Source organism: Chelonia mydas, chromosome 1 (genome assembly GCF_015237465.2).
Source record: "Chelonia mydas isolate rCheMyd1 chromosome 1, rCheMyd1.pri.v2, whole genome shotgun sequence".
Lineage (NCBI taxonomy): Eukaryota > Metazoa > Chordata > Testudines > Cheloniidae > Chelonia > Chelonia mydas.
In genome coordinates, this window is record NC_057849.1 from 27,578,185 (window position 1) to 27,595,475 (window position 17,291).

Below are 17,291 nucleotides of genomic sequence, written 5' to 3' on the forward strand. Positions count from 1 at the left end.
AAAGTTGAAAGGAGTAAAACATAAGGCAATGAAAGCAAAGAAAGAGCAAGTGTAAACAAAATTTAAAAGAAAAAAATAAAAGAAGTAAAACCAAGGGGTGTAACTAAAAATAACCAAAAGAGGAGTGACAAATAAAGAACACATTTGGGGAAAAGTTACGGGTGAAGAAAACACACAGAATAATGAACGTACAGAGCAAAGCCTCATTAGAAAAAGTCTAATCAGAAAGACCTGCAATCCGCACAGAAGATAAAACAGAGATCACGAAAGGGAAGAGGATCAGAGGCTAGCTAGGACATTGGCTAAATGCCCTAGTCACAAGTTCAGACTCTGGCCTGGATCATAAGCATTACAGAGTTTGTTAATGAATCTCAAAGCTTGTCTTCTCATACAACGCTCCGGTGCACCACTGTAACGCCCTAGTGAAGACGTGACTACACCACAACCACTGGGCTGCTGGAACTAAACTGAGGGTACGTCTACACTTAAAACGCTACAACAGCACAGCTGTAACGCTGACGCCGCGCTGCAGTAGCCCTTCAGTGTAGGCACTCACTGCAGCCATGGGTGAGGTTCTCCCTTCGCTGTAGTTAATCCACCCCCTAGAGAGGTGATAGCGAGGTCAACAGAAGAATTCTTCCATTGACCTAGCACTGTGTATGCCAGGGATTAGGTCGTCATAGCTACATCGCTCAGGGGTGTGGATTTTTCACACCCGTAATCAGCATAGTTATATTGATATAAGTCTGTAGTGTAGACCTGGCCTCAGCCTCCTTTCTGGTGCTCTTCTGGCTAAACCAAAAAAGCACCACACACTGGTCTCTTAGCACCTTCTGCCACACTGCACACTACTCCAGCAAATCTCAACTATCCAAGTGCGCCCGGCACTCACTCTCTCCATTCATATTCCTCCTCCAAATTCACCACCCCATGGAAAGCCCACAGATGCTAAACCATATTAGTAAAATATGATGAAAGTGAAAGTGCCCCCATCACAACCACCATTCCCTATGACAGCAACTTCCACCGAGTCTCCCACTGTGTCCAATTTGTATCATCATTTAGACAGTAAGTTCTGTGCCTAAGATAATAAATGAGAAAAATAATTTGGCACATTTGGCAGCCTCTGCTCAGGAGAGTACAGGTCATCGCAGGTCAGGACTGAAGAGCATTTAGAATGCTGTGTGTCAACGCTTATTTATATGTTGTTTGCCTGCCCAGCCTACACCTGGCTCTGGGTCTTGCTTTTATCAATATCCCACACAAAAAGCTTGGTTAACTTAGAATTTAGGTCACCATGCTGCAGATCCCACAACACTGCATATCACTGGGGAATGGAGACTAAGTCACTCAACTGCCTGTCATCCCAAATGATCCCAAACAGTGGACAAACGAAGGATACAGGATTACCTTATCCACCCCAAAATGCAGCCAGCTCTTTAAGAGGCAACTGTAAGCATACAGCAACTATTCAGGACAGGAAATGTCTACAACATCCACCTGAAATCAAAGGGGGAAGTCAAATCAGCACAATGTAATTATTTATTCAGTTTAGAATTTTACCAATAATGGTAAATCTGTGAGAAGAACCTTTGTAAGCTCTATATACACCAAATGTAATTTAGCTAACTTTGGAAACTCAGTACCAATGTGGACACAAGAACAAATGGATATAAACTGGCCACTAGGAAATTTAGATTAGAAATTAGACGAAGGTTTCTAACCATCAGAGGAGTGAAGTTTTGGAATAGCCTACCGAGGGAAGTAGTGGGGGCAAAAGATCTATCTTGCTTTAAGATTAAACTCGATAAGTTTATGGAGGAGATGGTATGATGGGATAACATGGCTTTGGTAATTAAATATTCATGGTAAATAGGCCCAATGGCCTGTGATGGGTTTTAGATGGGGTAAGATCCAAGTTACCTGGGAAAGAATTTTCTGTAGTATCTGGCTGATGAATCTTGCCCATATGCTCAGGGTTTAGCTGATCGCCATATTTGGGGTCGGGAAGGAATTTTCCTCCAGGGCAGATTGGAAGGCCCTGGAGGTTTTTCGCCTTCCTCTGTAGCATGGGGCACGGATCACTTGCTGGAGGATTCTCTGCTCCTTGAGGTCTTTAAACTACAATTTGAGGACTTCAATAGCACAGATATAGGTGTGAGGTTTTTTTGTGGGAGTGGTGGGTGAAATTCTGTGGCCTGCATTGTGCAGGAGGTCAGACTAGATGATCATAATGGTCCCTTCTGACCTAAATATCTATGAATCTATGAATCTATGAAATTTAAAGAGTCATTTGGGCAGGGGATCCCCTACTCTTGTGAAAAGGGCCATGGAGTTTTTAATTACTAAAATAGTCAAGACTCTTTAGTCCCTTCACTTTCAAAAGCAAAAATCTCACATACAAAAAGGAAGAGATGACAAAAGTCACAGAGCAAGAGCACAAAAAAAGAGGTGCAAGAGACCAAATGGAGCAGAATAGGAAAAAAGGACTAAATAACTCAGGAGGGGAAAAAATTACGGAGACCAACGGAACATACCACATTCTCATCCCCTCAAGGCTCAGGTACGTCTAAAGACCCACAGCAGAAGGAACAACTGAATTCATCTTCCTGTGGCTGAATATATAAGGCAGCCCCTTAGCATCCGATTTTCAGTTTGTCAGCACTAATGTACAGAGCCTACTTCCTCCCTCCCCCATTCTCAGCAGTTGTTTTAGGGCTTATCTAGACTACAGAAATTTGCACCACTGTCTCTGCACTGATGTAATTGTGCCAATGCAAACCCCTAACCTAGACATACTGCATCAGCACAAAAAGGAGCATGTTGTTATGTAGAGGGCCTACACACTGGGCCGACGCAACACGGCAAATACGTTGAAGCAATTATACCAGCACAAATTTCCCTGTTCTAGACAAGACTTTCATACCCATGGACAGATATACTAATTTGAAACGGCCTCACTATTACCCACAAACAGGGTTAACTATGAGCTTCATGGATCGTCACAGAGCCCATCTGCTGCCTTAGCTCTTCTGCGTACGTGCAGAAAGCAAGAGAATTTTTCACCTTTATCGAGAACTGAATGAAAAGTTCAGGCAAAAAGACAACGCAGCTGCCGGGCCAGAGAACATCGGCACAAAACAATGCACTCAAGGAGATTCCTAGGGGGTTTCACATGCTCAAAAATGCCACGTCTGAATAAAAAAGCCCACATCTATATTTTCAGAGCTGCTACCATGAAAACAGCTAACCCTGCGGTAGTCGTGGAGGCCTGTGCATGCATAGCAGGGAGTCAGAAGGCAATGCAGTTGCTTCATTCCCTCCTCCAAATGCATGTGTCAGCCTGAGACAGTCTCCGGTCTCACTGTGAGACCCCACCAGGGATTTGGCCACCGGCCCTTTCTCCTGATGTCATGGTGCAACTCCCATCTCCACCTCACAAGAGCCGTAAGAGGAGGTGGGAGTAAGATACTTTAATGAGCAAGTGATTTTAAAAGCAAGTTAAACTTGAGCCAAGTGGAATGCCACACCCCAGCACCTATCGCTGCAGCCAGCATTATAAACTCCAGGCACCAGCATTCAGATTTGGAATCTTATGTGTGCACAAGGGCTTTGTCTGGAAAACTAGGGAGTCTCTTGGAGGCACCTGGAACCTCACTCTGCCATGCAGCCCAAGATGCTAAAGGCCAACATGGATACATCTTGCTGTGCAGGGTGAGGGACAAGGAGACGACTGGCTCAATGAACCACACAGACCACAGAAACTGGAAGAGGAGATGCCAGAGACATTGCCAGGAGCTGTGTGTGCAGAACTGGGATTTAGTCATGGCAGCAGAGACCGAGCCCAACTCACTCCAGGAGGGGAATCAGGAGATGAGGCGCTGTCTAGGTCAGGTAAGTAGCTTTTCATTATCAAGCGTACCAGCGAGAGCTGATTTTGCAGGCTTGGACCTGGCAGAATTTTCCAGGTTCTAATGAGCACTGCCATCACTGTAAAAGGGTAGATACAGCCTCCTATGAGAACAGGAACATCCATCTCTCCCTTTGCTCTGCCAGTTCCCATTCCCTCTCCCACACACACACCTCCACAATGCAAGTGGCAGCTACCAAGTCCCTCCCCAGCCCAGCCAGTTTGGTTTCTCTGTAACTCCCTAGGGTGGGAAACTGGAGACCCCACTTAGCAGCATTGACCACTACTCCCAGTCAAGGTGCTCGATCTGGTGTGAACAGCAGCTGGTCAAGTCATGTCATTTGTCCAGCAGTGAAATGGCAAGAAGAAGAGGATTAAACGCAACACAAACTGCAATTCAGAAACTACAATGTTATTGCAATAAGTAAAATTTCAGGCACCACAGCCAAAGGATTTATAGTACAGTGCATCTATCGTCCCATGTGCCAGATCATGGCACCTCATTAGCATGCTGCTTTTACCTGCACATATCACATTTCACTGTCTTCCTATTTAATGTGTGAAAAATATTCTTAGGTATATTATCCTAGCAAACTGACACACGCCACAAGTGGGGAAATAACTACACAGCCTATCCCACCTGTTGTTGTGATCACCACCATAACAGTAGTTACCACTGTTCATTTCCCAGCCACAAACTGGTGCCAGCTCTCACAGGACAATCTCCACTCCTCCTGCTTCACTGACTAGCTCAACACAGCAGTGTAGTTCTAAACAAAGAGATACAAAGGTGCTGCAGTTATGTAGCTACAGCTGTGGGTCCCAGGTCTTGAGAACAACTGAGTCCCACCAGTCTGCGGTCATGGACCAGGCCCCAAAGCAGCATTCTACCTGCTAAAGATCATCCTCAGGTACAGCACACAGACAAACATATATTCAGACATTGGTGGAAGATGCACAATAACTGCCTGACATAGTTGGAAAGCTACTCATCTTAGTCTCTGCATCTCCACTTCAACTGCCAGCATCCGCTCTACCACCTCACTGCAACCACCTTGCACTCACTGTTGAAATGCTTCAACAAACACCTCCTTGCTGAGCGGTACGTAAGCACCGAGTGTTCCATGTTGACGAAATACCTGGGAAATGGGTACTGCTATGGGAATTTCTCCAGGTAATTACTGAAGTTTCCCAGTGAATGAAGGGAATTTGACCTCTGTTCCCTAATTTTCCTTTTGCAGAAGGTCCTTCTAAAGCCTAGGGCAGGGTTGGCCAACCTGAGCCTGAGAAGCAGCCAGAATTTACCAATGTACATTGCCAAAGAGCCACAGTAATACGTCAGCAGCCCCACCCCGCTCCCAGCACCTCCCACCCACCAGCAGCCCCGCCAATCAGCACCTCCCCCTCCCTCCCCGCACCTCCTGATCAGCTGTTTTGTGGCATGCAGGAGGATGGGCGGGGGGCACAGCAGGCTCAGGGGAGGGCGCAAGAGGGGGTGGAGTGGGGGCAGGGCCTGTGGCAGAGTCGGGGGTTGAGCAGTGAGCACCCCGCAGCACAGTGGAAAGTTGGCGCCTGTAGCTCCAGCCCTGGAATCGGTGCCTAGACAAGGAGCTGCATATTAACTTCTGAAGGGCTGCATGTGGCTCCGGAGCCACAGGTTGGCCACCCTGGCCTAGGGGGACACACTCTGCAATTAGTACTTACACTGGTGCAATATCACTGGTTCAATTACCAATAATTCAGTTCTCTAGTGCAGATATTACCTGAAAGTCCATAGCCCTAGCACAGTTCAGAAACACATTTCAAAGACACTTTGTTCTCAACTATACCGCAAGATGGTTATATGTTGTAACTAGGCCTCTAAAATGCAGTTAGGATCTAGCTCAACAAGACACTTGAGCACATTTCAGCTTCTTTTTTTTTTTTTTTTTTTAAATAGCTCAAGATTTGTAGCAGAAGCCAACAGTAAAATAATTGGCAACACACATCTGGGATTTGAGAGTTTTATAAGAAAAAGGACAGGAAACATGCTAAGGCCCTGCTGCTGCAATGTAATCCAAATGCATGTAGGAGTGAGTCTGTGCAGACTTCACAACAGAACTGGGACCACAGAAAGGGAAATCTCCATTGACAATGATGGGGTTTTTTTTTTCTTTTTCTTCAATATAAGATTTGAAACATTAAGAATTAAGTGGTTTATAAACACAACAACAGTTTCTTGTAGGTAACTGACAATCAAAACACAAAAAAGCTATAAATTAAACTTGCCTCAGAACACTACTCATGTCTTGCCCCTACAAATTGACACATTAGGCCTAGAAACTAGACAAAGCCCCATTACTTAAATTTAAAATGGATTAGCCTACAGTTTACTGGGTCTCTTTATAATCCTCTCCTAAGATTTTCAATATGCCATTTCAATGCAAGTCTCAATGATTGTTCAATTACAACTGTACTGCAAGTTTGGGGAGCTTAAATCCAAAAATTCAACAATGAAGACATTTCTTATTTAATTATTTCCTATTAATGTCTCAGAACTATTTTCAAAGGGAGTGACTGAATCTTAATAAAATTATCGAAGGGAAGTCTACGATTTGTCACCAGCAGCAAATACTGTAATTCTTCTTAGAATAATGAAAGGAAATGCATAATTGATATTGGTTTAAATTACTGACAGTACCAAAAAAACCCCACCCCAAATCAGTGAGCACAGAAACCGGCAGCAACAAAAACAGTGATTTCTAGTGAAATACTGTCCACGGAAATTTCATTTTAATGATTAGTAGTGCTAAAGGCCTTGACTCATGGTCTGTTATCTTCACTGGATAAATCAAGAATGAAAGAATTAACAAGATTCAGCTAATTACTCTAAATTAATAATAAAGCAGCCTTTACTCTTCACTATTCAGAAAGGACTGAAATGTTAGCCAGCAGTTCTGGACTGTCACTTAGAGGCTCCTCTTCTTACTCAGATTTCCTACGGCCAAGCTAAATTTACTTTTACAACTACCAACGCCCCCCCAGACTAGCTCTCTGCTAAGATTATTACATGCCTATGTGCTTTTTTTAAAAAAAAAATGTAGCTGTTTGAACCACAACTATCCTTCCCTACCGGGTAGGAGCGCTTAGAGTATCCAGGTCCGTCCCCAGGCACCAGTAAAACACTGAAACGTTCCCGGGGACATGAAGAAAGATTCCCCCAAAGCATCGGACTCCCTCTGGAACCGATTTCCTTGTAGTTTCAGTTTGGTTGTAAATCCAACCACCAGGCTATTGGGAGGGGGCTCTGGCAGCAGCGGCAAAGTCCCCAGGAAGTTGGCCTGCACGACTCCACACCGGGAGTTAAATCCACGTAGTGTAGGCAGGAGAACAGCTGTCTGGCAGCCCCACGTTGGGAGTCTCCCCAGTCACACCAAAGCACCTGCTCCCTGCGGCTCCACACCCAGCCCTGATCTGGGCACCCCCATGTTCCCCTCTGTCTGCACAGCGACCTGCCCTGACACCCCCTCGGTAACTCCCTGGTGCCTGCCGAAGCCCCAGCAGCCATGCCCCCCACCCCCATGCCTCTCAAAGCCCTGATCCGGGACTCTCATCTCCCTTCCCTGCAGCCCCAAACTCCCTCCCTGCCCCTCTCCCTCCTCGCCCCCAGCCCTAACCACACTCCCGCCCCGCGCCCGCCCTCCTCGGCCCCTTTTGTCCGCAGCGCCCCGTGCAGCCGCGGGGGGCTGGCGGGTCCTTACTTGGAGTTGTCTTTGCCGCCAGGGGTCCGGGCTCTGCCGCCTCCAACTTCCCAGCGCCGGGCACCAGCAGCAGCTTCCCGCGTCCCGCCCGGCTCCCCGCGCACGTGGGGCTCCGGCTGCCGCGCCGCGCCCGAGTCCGAGTCCCGGCTCAGCCCAGAGGACGTGGCAGCACCAGCGGCGAACCGGCCGCGCCGAGGCGAGCGGCGCAGGAGGCTCCTCCCGGCTCCGCTCCAGCGGAACGCGGGGCGCCCTCTGCTGAACACAGGCTGGACCCGCTGCCCCGGCCTCCAGCCTGCCCTCCCCGATCCTGCCTCGGCCCGGCCCTGCCCTCCCTGCGCCGCTGCCCGGCCCAGCTCCCCCCGCGGACTCCTGCCGAGCGTGGGAGCCCGAAGCCAGGCTTGGCAGGCTCCGGGAAACCGCCAGCAGGCTCCGTCCGCAGGACAGAGCGGCACCCTGGAGGCTGCTCTCAGGGGACACGGTCCGTTTCAGCATCTACTCTTATTCCTGTAGATTGTGGTCACACAAACGCGCCCCCCAGCTCCAAACCCTGCAAAGAAATTCAGCCCCTGCCCTTCGCCAAACGCATGCGATAGAAGGTGAGTTTTACAACATGTCTAGGAAGTTGCTTAGCAAACCGAGGCACTGCTAGGCCCAGGGGAGAGGGAATTTCCCGAAGCTGAAAGACTTTCACAGAAAATGTCCTGCCTGCACCTCCCTCCTGTTTCAAGGGAGGGAACGGAACTGTGGCAATATTGCACAGGGAGAGGGGCCATCTCTCAGGTAGTCTGGTCCCAAGCCAGTTAGGTGATGTAGATCTTTGCTCTCCAAGGGACTCTTAACCTAAATTCTGCAGCAAAGGACACGGGCCCTGGAGACAGAACGTGATTTAGGTTGTTAAGTCAAGCACTTGACCAGGTTCAACCTCACTCCAGCCCCCTTGGGCAGTATGAGGGGTTCTCAACCTTTTTCTTTCTGAGCCCCCCCCCCTTGCCCCCCTCCCAGCAACATGCTATAAAAACTCCACAGCCGACCTGTGCCACAACAACTGGTTTTCTCTATATAAAAGTCACAGCCCACATTACGGGGGAGCATTTGCCTGGGGCCCCTGTGGAGCCACATTGCACAGGCTTCGGCCTCAGCCCCAGGTGGCGGGGCTCAAGCCCCATGGAGTGGAGCTTCAGCCCCATGGAGTGGAGCTTCAGCTTTCTGCCCTGGACCCCAGCGAGTCTAGTGCTGGCCATGCTTGGCGGCCCCCCAGGTGGCCCCTGGTTGAGAACCACTGCAATATGATGCAGTTTTTAATTACGTGATCACATACTAATTTTTCTACAGGCCCCCTGCCACATGGAGTACTACAGGCTGGATACACAAGAGGGCAGGATTCAGGTTGCATGGGCAACCCTAAAGCTGCTATTTCCTTCCTTTCAGTGCTTGACATGCAACCTAAAAACATTATTTTAATTTGTTTTTTGTATGTAATGTTTTATTAATGAAACGGGAGAATGTTAAGAGTATAATCAGTTATCATAGTCTTTACCTTGACATGTGCCATTGAGATGGAGGAGCTTGATCCAGAGCACAGAGTTGATCCAGTTGTAGAATGATTGGCCCAAAGTAAAACTGGAAAGGGACCTACAAATCTCGCCAGGAGAACAGAGGCTGAAGGGGGAACATAGGGCGTGGATAGGGCTTAACGTTGACCCTCTCACCTCCATGTCAGTAAGGCCCTGAAACAGCTGGCTGCTACTGCCTCCACTCCAATGGCTCAGAACTGGCTATGCACCAACAGGGAACAAGGAGGCTAGAAGCATGGACAGTCTTCCTGTCCTCGGTGCAGTACCAGTGCCTCCAACACCGCAAGGCTGGGAGGAATCACTATGGGCAAATCTCAGAGCTGGTCTACACTGAAAATTTACATCAGCATAGCTGTGTCTCTCAGGGGTGTGAAAAATCCACACCCCTGAGAGACACAGCTATCCCAACCGGACCTAACCCCTGGCATAGTCAGCGCTAGGTCAATGGAAGAATTCTTCTGCTGACCTCGCTGCCACCTCTCTAGGCGGTGGATTAACTACAGCGAGGGGAGAACCTCACCCATCATGCAGTGAGTGTCTACACTGAAGTGCTGCAGTGACGCAGCTTCAGGGCTGCAGCTGTGCTGTTGTGGCATTTTAAGTGTAGACGTACCCTCAAGTTAGTTCCAGCAGCCCAGCTGGGTGCCTGAGGGAGTCAATGGTTGTGGCTAGTAGAAAACAGAAAATCCAAGAAAGCCACTTTTTAGGATAATAAATAATGTAAAACAAGAGGTTCAGGCCCTATCTAGTCAAGGACCATCACTGGGGCCAGGCTCTAAAGACTGAGAAAGCTTGGCCGAGAGATTTACACAGAAATCCTGAATGACAAGAATTTCCACCCCCCTTGTTTCACAGTAATAGTAGCTGCAAAGCTCTCCCAATCCATCTCACATTCTGAGAATAGTTTCCTGGGTGAATATTTATGGCAGGCACCTTAACATCCGTTTCCTAATTGAGTAATATTAGAGCAGCATGAGTTGTGACAGTCAGGGTCCAGACACACAAAAGGGGGAACAGTGCATATAAAAATATGTCGAGTAAGGCCTTTTATGAAAATTTGTAACGTTCTGAACTTGATGGTCATCATGAGATATGTATACAGACTGTAGTTATGAATCTGTGCATTTATGTATATAGAATACTATGTTCAAGACCAGTATTACCATTTCAAATACACCTCACAGCAGGGACTGGAGGGGTTCCTCCCAAGCCACATGTTTACACAAAACCAGATGCAGGTAGCAATCCATGGTACAACCCATGGAAAAGACAAATGATGGACCATAATAGTTAATGGGAAAATACTGAAACGCACCAGCTATTGTGTCAAGAGGGACTTGCCCCACTCTGCTCCCCCTGCTCTGAATAACCATGAATTACCACAGTCCAAGAGAAAGATAAAAGGAAACCTGCAAATCCTGTTAAAAGGGAAGGAGTTTGAAGTGAAAAGTATCCAGAACTAATGGAAAAGTATCCAGATCTGATGCGGGGGAAGAGGGAAGAAGGTCTGTGATTGCTGGATCCCACCCTTAGGGCTAGGGGCATTCTGGGAAAAGGTTCAGGGGCAACAGGTAACCGGTATTAGAAAAGGGAATTTAACTAATATATAAGAGTAAAGCCTGAAGTTGCATCTTTATGTTTAGTTTCTCTGTAACTTGTATGTGTTTTCTTTCCTTTGTTATTCCTTCTTTGAATCTGTGATATTTATTTTTATTTTTATCCCAAGCAGGTCTCTGGTGTGCAAACTGTGCAGTGTGTGTTGCCAAAGTGAACTGATAACTGAGGGGGCAGTTTTCACACCTTCAAAAGTGACCAACCAAAGGGGAAAAGTCCAAGTGTCTGATACTTAAGAACTCAGGGTAGACGGATCTGGGGAGACTCGGCACCGGAAGGGCTATTGGAGTTACCCTACAAGGAGTAACTAGGCTGGCGGAAGCCTGGGTGAGACCTTTTTACTTGTTGGCTGGCTACTGGTGTTAGAGCTCTGAGCCATGTCAGCATATCATTAAGTCACCCAAACATGAGCAGCAGGTGGAGCCCCCCCTTAGGGGAGGCTAGGCCCCAGCTCTGCCCCTTCTGCCTGCACGCTCCCCTCATCTCCCCCCAGCTGGAGCCCTGAGGCCCCCTCCCCTCCACTGTTGTCTGAAGAAGCTTTTCATATGCCCCATGCAGGTTCCGAGGTGGTTTAGGAGGTGGTATTGTCTACTCAGCTGCCTGGGTTCATCGGTAATCTCTCTGGAGTCTAGGGAGATTACCAATGAACCCAGGAAGCTGAATAGCACATACTGCTTCCTCAGCCACCCTGGAACCTGCATGGGGCATAATAAAGCAAAAACTTCCCCCCAAAATCCTGCAACCAGGGGTCCAGCAGCGGTGGTGGAGCCTCCCCTGGCCTATTATACCCACTGCCCATGTGTAACCCACACTCCTCCTGAGTGTGGTGCTCTGTCTCCTCTAGTGGCACAGAGACCACTTAGAGATTGAGTCTGCTACAGCCTTAGTTAAGGGGTGTATGGCTTTTAGCTCATACAGTAGAGGCTCATGCATTTAGCTCCAGAGGTCACAGGTTTGATTCTGTCTGCCGACGACTGGAGTCTGTCACCCCATTACACATGCACCCAAAGTTATAAGGCAGGTGGTGACAGAGCCCCCATACTGGTCTGGGTGATCCCCCAAAACATCACACAGGTATTAACTCATAGTCCACATTTTTCATTTCTGTAGAGAACCTCAGTTCTTTCCAGTTGTGAGCAAATTTCTAATCTCCAGCCACACTGCTCCTTTGAGATTAGAATCTGACTTTCAGGATGCAAAGAAATACTATTGCTGATGGTCAAGTCACACTGAGCTGCTTGGGGATAGAGCAGAGAAGAAATAAAACTGTATTTTCTAAGGGCTTGTCTACACTTGAAATGCTACAGTGGCACAGCTGTACTGCTGTAGTGCTCCAGTGTAGACTCTACCTACACCGACAGGAGGGGTTCTCCCATTGGCGTAGGTAATCCACTGCCCCGAGAGGCAGTAGCTAAATCAACAGAAGAATTCTTCTGTTGACCTAGTGCTGTCTACGCTGGGAGTTAGGTCAGCTTAACTAGGTCTCTCGGGGGTGTGGATTTTTCATCATCATCATCATGTTCCTATTAGGCCTCTGGCGTTTAGGGCAGTGACGAAGCTCCTCCACGCCTGTCTGTTTCTGGCAAGTCTTTCAATGGTTCCCCAGCTGTGCCCCAGGTTTTTCAGCTCGGCTTCCACAGCTCTTCGCCATGTTGTTTTTGGGCGGCCTCGTTTTTGCTTGCCTTCAGGTGTCCATCTTCAGGTGTCCATCCGAAGCACATGACCGATCCACCTCCAACGCCTCCTGGCAATGACGGTGCTCAGATCCTCTTGGCTGCACTGTGCCAATAGATTTTTCACAACAGGCTTAAAACACCTTTCATACTAGGGGTATCTCAAGGTGCTTATGAAGTAATGTTATATGGGGTAGTGCAGTGGTTGTGTGTACAAATGGAGTAGCCATTCTACTTCCCAAACACATATCTTGGGACATTAGACTCTGCGGGCCCGAACACCAGCTTACCCATAATCTTTTAAAAGTACCATTAAATATTTAACTTTCACCTGCACAGCCATGGGAGATGGACAGAAGGGATCACAATTTGAAACTGGCACTGAAGGACAGATTATAATTACAGTGTTCCAAATTCATCCCAGTGTAGCTTCAACGGAGTTACCTAAGGGATGAATGTGGCCCAGTATGTCTGACATTAAATTGAATGGGTAAATCTTTCTTTCTATTTTTGATTCTGTGAATTATTTATTAAAGGTCAGGCTTTGTACAACCTTTATATGAATGGGATTAAGGATTTTATATATTTATGTACAATTGTGAGAGAAAGTTATGTGAATAAAATACAACAGCCACAGCGTAAAGGTTGTATGAATGCTGGTCACTGAGAATTTTCTATGTAATTGTCTGGGACCGTGACCTAAGAATCTATGTTTGTGTCAGAACTATTCATAGGCCCTAGGTTTGTGATTTTCATTCTTTTTAATATTTGTGTTTTTAAAGGACATGTTTAATGGTACATCTTTACATGAATTGCACTTTGTAAACTTAACTTAATGAAGCTTTTTGTTATTTAATTGCTAGTCTGGTCTGTCTGAATATTTATTATAAACCTCTAGTTTAAGACAGTGCTACAAAATTTCAAAAATTTTGCAGGTTTCACACATCAGATTGTATAATAGCTACAGTCTTTCACCAAAGGATCTCAAAGTGCTTCAAACATATCATTAATTAATTCTCATAACATATCTGTAAATATTATCATACCTATTTAATAGATGGGTAAAATTAAGTACAGAAAGGTAAGCAACTTGACCAACATTACACAGCAAGTCAGTAGCAGAACTGGGAAAAGAATGCAGAAATCCTAGCTTCCTGTCTTTTGCTCTAATTCCTGCACACTCTTCCCAATGGAATATCAGTGTAGGTCAAAGATCAGAAGGGCTAAAGAAGTCAGAGGATATGTTTCTGTAATATTTTTGGACTTTTAAATGCATAATTAGTTGATTATTTATTAAGTTTTATTGTGTATTTGTGCTGAAATACCACAATAGGCTATCTCAAAACTTTACATAGATAAATCTGTCTAATACTGGCTGATATATGATGAACAGTTATTCTAACCTTTATAACTTCAACATTTGGCTGTAATTTACATAGATTTTATGTCAGCAAAATGATGTAACACCAGGACATTGTCAGTTATGTAATAAACAGGATCATGTCTAGTTATTCATAACAATGATTATATGAGGGTAAATGGGATTTTCCCCATCTGCTCCTATCCACCATAAATATGATTAAGAAAATTTTGGTTTGGTTATTGATTTATTTACCTGTTTTCCTCTGAATGCAGGGCATGTGCTATACATTTTGTTCAAGAGAAATAGGGCAGTTTGGGGTATTGATTGTAGTCAGCAATTCAGTATAGTAAGTCAAAAGATTTGGCTGAAATTTTAAGATATTGACATTTGTGTTATAATACTCTTTAAAAATTACGTCACTTCTCAGTAAAAACCTCTTTTGGTTTCATATACAAAACCTAATGACAGGAAGAATTATTATTATTATCTTTACTATTTTATTCAAAAATCTGGAAAAAAGTCTGCTCAGGCAATCTGGAGTTATGAAAAAACCCTACTTAAAAATTGCTTATAATTCGTAGATGATTTTGTATGCTAACATAACTCAAAGATTTTTAAAGCATTTTTATTTTAACAAAAAGTACAGTATCTCCAGTGAACCAATAACTCAATATTAATAGCATCCACCAAAAAACAAAACCAAACCCCATCAACAACAAAAAATACTACCATCATGTGACTGGGTCTGCTCCTCTTTCTCCTCCACGTAAATAAGTGCTATGGGGAAAGACTGTTGGACAGCTGCTTGTGAAAGAGAAGGGGAAGATAAGCAAGTAGGGCTCCACACCCAGGGTTTTAGAACTGGGATGAATGCCAAGCTGGGAGGCACTAATTAAGTCACTTTAACTTCCTTGTTAATCTTTGAGGAAAAGACCTTGCTGACTGTAGCTGCAGTATTTTTTCTTCCTGCTGAGTCGTTCCTTGCTTGGAGGAATTTTCCCAATCAATTAAGGTAATTACATCCCTCCTGTGTCCATGCTTATAGTGGTGGACTGTTCATAGGAATGTAGGAAATAGGACTGGAAATGACCCCTGGGTCACCAACTGCCTAAGACACAATGGACAGGCCTACACTACAGAGCCCCCGCGTAGAGAACACAGCATAAGCCAACAGGAGAAGTCCCTGAATGACATTAGTTAAGCCAGACACAGACTTCTGTTGGCATAGTTGCATCTATATTGGGGGTTTTGCCAGCATAGCGATATCAGCTAGAGGGTGTGATTTTTCACACTCCTAGCCAACACCACTATTCCTGCAAAACTTTGTAGTTCTGAACTAAACCAAGTTCACCACCAGGTACTGTTGTCCAACATAGAACGCCTGGCAGGAATGGCAGGTAGCCTGCCTACACTGGCCCCTTGAAAAGCCAGAGAACTGATTTATATACAGTTATATATAAAGTATGTGCAGGCTGGAGTCAGCTTTTGGCCAACAAGCAACACAGGAAAAGTATTTCTTGGACAGCATCTCTGTTCAAATGCCGTGGAAGGGCAGCAGAAATGGAGCAGGCAAACGTGGGATTAAAACGCAGTGCAGACCCAGGGAGGAGTTAGACAAGAAAGTGCAGCCCATATGGAATTTGGGGATAGGACTGGAGGACTAATGGCTCCTGAGGTTGATTTAGCCTACATTTGCTCTGCAAAGTAAGCAATTTGCCAGCCTGGGCTGAAGCAAAACCGGAGCTCAACCCTATACCTCAGCTGTGCCTGCGAGCCTGGGCTTCAAGAACCCTCAGGCCTGGGTTAGAGGTTTTTCTGTGTGATTGAAAAGGGGGGGTTAGGGACAACACCAGGCTGTCGCCTGGGCTAACTCTGCAGGGAAGACGGACCCCTCGTGGAGGGTGAAAAGTAAAGATTAAAAAACTGTCTGGCTGCCAGAAAGGAGCAGTAGGGAGGCCAGAGCCTCTGCCCAAAATTTCTGATGGAAGGAGCAGCTCTAGGATGGCTTTGCACAGTCCTGTTGGACAGAGTCCAGAGGGGTATTAGCCTTCCGCTCCTCTTACACAACGGCCTTATGATTAGCATTCCCATGAGCATCTCTCCTGTCTCCTGTCATTTTATTGGCTTCTTGAAGAGATAATGATGCTACAGCCCTCAATGTTCCCTGTATGCTGACAGCACCCATCTGTGTCTCCTCCTCAGTCACAGCTTTCACACAGATGTGTGAGTGCCTGAAAGAGAGAAGCATAGCTGCATGTATGAAAATCAGCTGTCTCAAGCTGAGCCAGTGCCAGCAGGAAATGCCAATAGCTAGCCAGGACATTGACCTCACCATCTGGTGACTGTGTTTAGCCAGCAGTTATCCAGATAGCCTGTATTCTCTGGGTGAGGTTGGACTCCTGAACACTCAAAGTAGGGGACAGAGGTGACAGATGTCAACTTCTGCTTTTGGCCAGCCAGGAGGTCAGACATCTTTTCTGCCAGAGAAGGTCCTCCCCACAATCATTAATTCCAGGTTGGACTGTTGCAACTCAGTCTACCTGGGGCTGAAGGAAAAGGCTTCCCAGAGACTCCCAGTTGTTCTACATGCAGCAGCCTGCCTTTTGAACAAGAAAAGTGGGCAAGAACACCAGTGTTCTGTACACTCCTTTGGCTCCCCATTCAATACTAGATACAAGATCCTGGGTCCTAATCTATAACTCTCTGCATAGACTAGAGACCATGTCTCCATCTGCAGTTCCCTGAAACAGCAGCATTCATCAGCGATGCTGAAACCCAGAGTGAAACTTTTGAGAATGCTGTGCCTCCAGCTCCCCAAAGAAGCCCCAGATTGTGGAACTTATTATCACAGGGCATGAATCCCAGACTAACAATGTTCAGAGAGCAATGGAAGAGCCACCTTTTCACGAAGGCCATTCCATAAGGGCAGAGCTAAAGAATGACCCAGTGCTTCATAGATTAAGGAAACTGGGGAAGAGGAAAGAAGAGGGAAAGCAGAATATTGTTTTAAAACCTACATAGCACCAGCTAAACCTAGCACCAGGTATCAGCATCCTTTACAGTAAAAACTTCTCAGATAATTTATTTTGGGGTTTCCCTCTTTCCCTATTCTCCACTCAGGCCTGTATCCCCACAGGAATCTCTCTACATTGCACCAGCAGGACCATTTCTCTCCCCACAGTCCTCTCTTTCTCTCTCACACAACTTCACAGATTTGTTTGCTGTCAAGATGTGTTTTAAACCTCCAAAATGCCTGACAGCATTGAGGGCCTAATTCTGCTCCCAGTGAAGTCAATGGCAAAACTCCCATTGACTTCAATAGTGCAAGATTAGTCCCTGCATTTTTTTCTCCTAGTGAGAGTGGGTAACTTAGGTGAATGACAGTACGTGCCTTCCCTGCTAGCTAACCAGTTGAAA

General features: G+C 46.1%; 1 long non-coding RNA gene across 1 annotated transcript in view; it reads right to left on the minus strand.

Annotated features, from left to right (window-relative positions):
* Positions 1 to 8,388, minus strand: part of LOC122462966 — a 46,983-nt gene extending 38,595 nt beyond the window's left edge. The window contains exons 1-2 of the long non-coding RNA XR_006285882.1: positions 8,018 to 8,388; positions 7,651 to 7,973 (exon numbers count right to left, since the gene is read on the minus strand). This is a non-coding gene — a long non-coding RNA (uncharacterized LOC122462966). The remainder of the gene's footprint in view (positions 1 to 7,650; positions 7,974 to 8,017) is intronic.
* Positions 8,389 to 17,291: the final 8,903 nt, after the last annotated feature.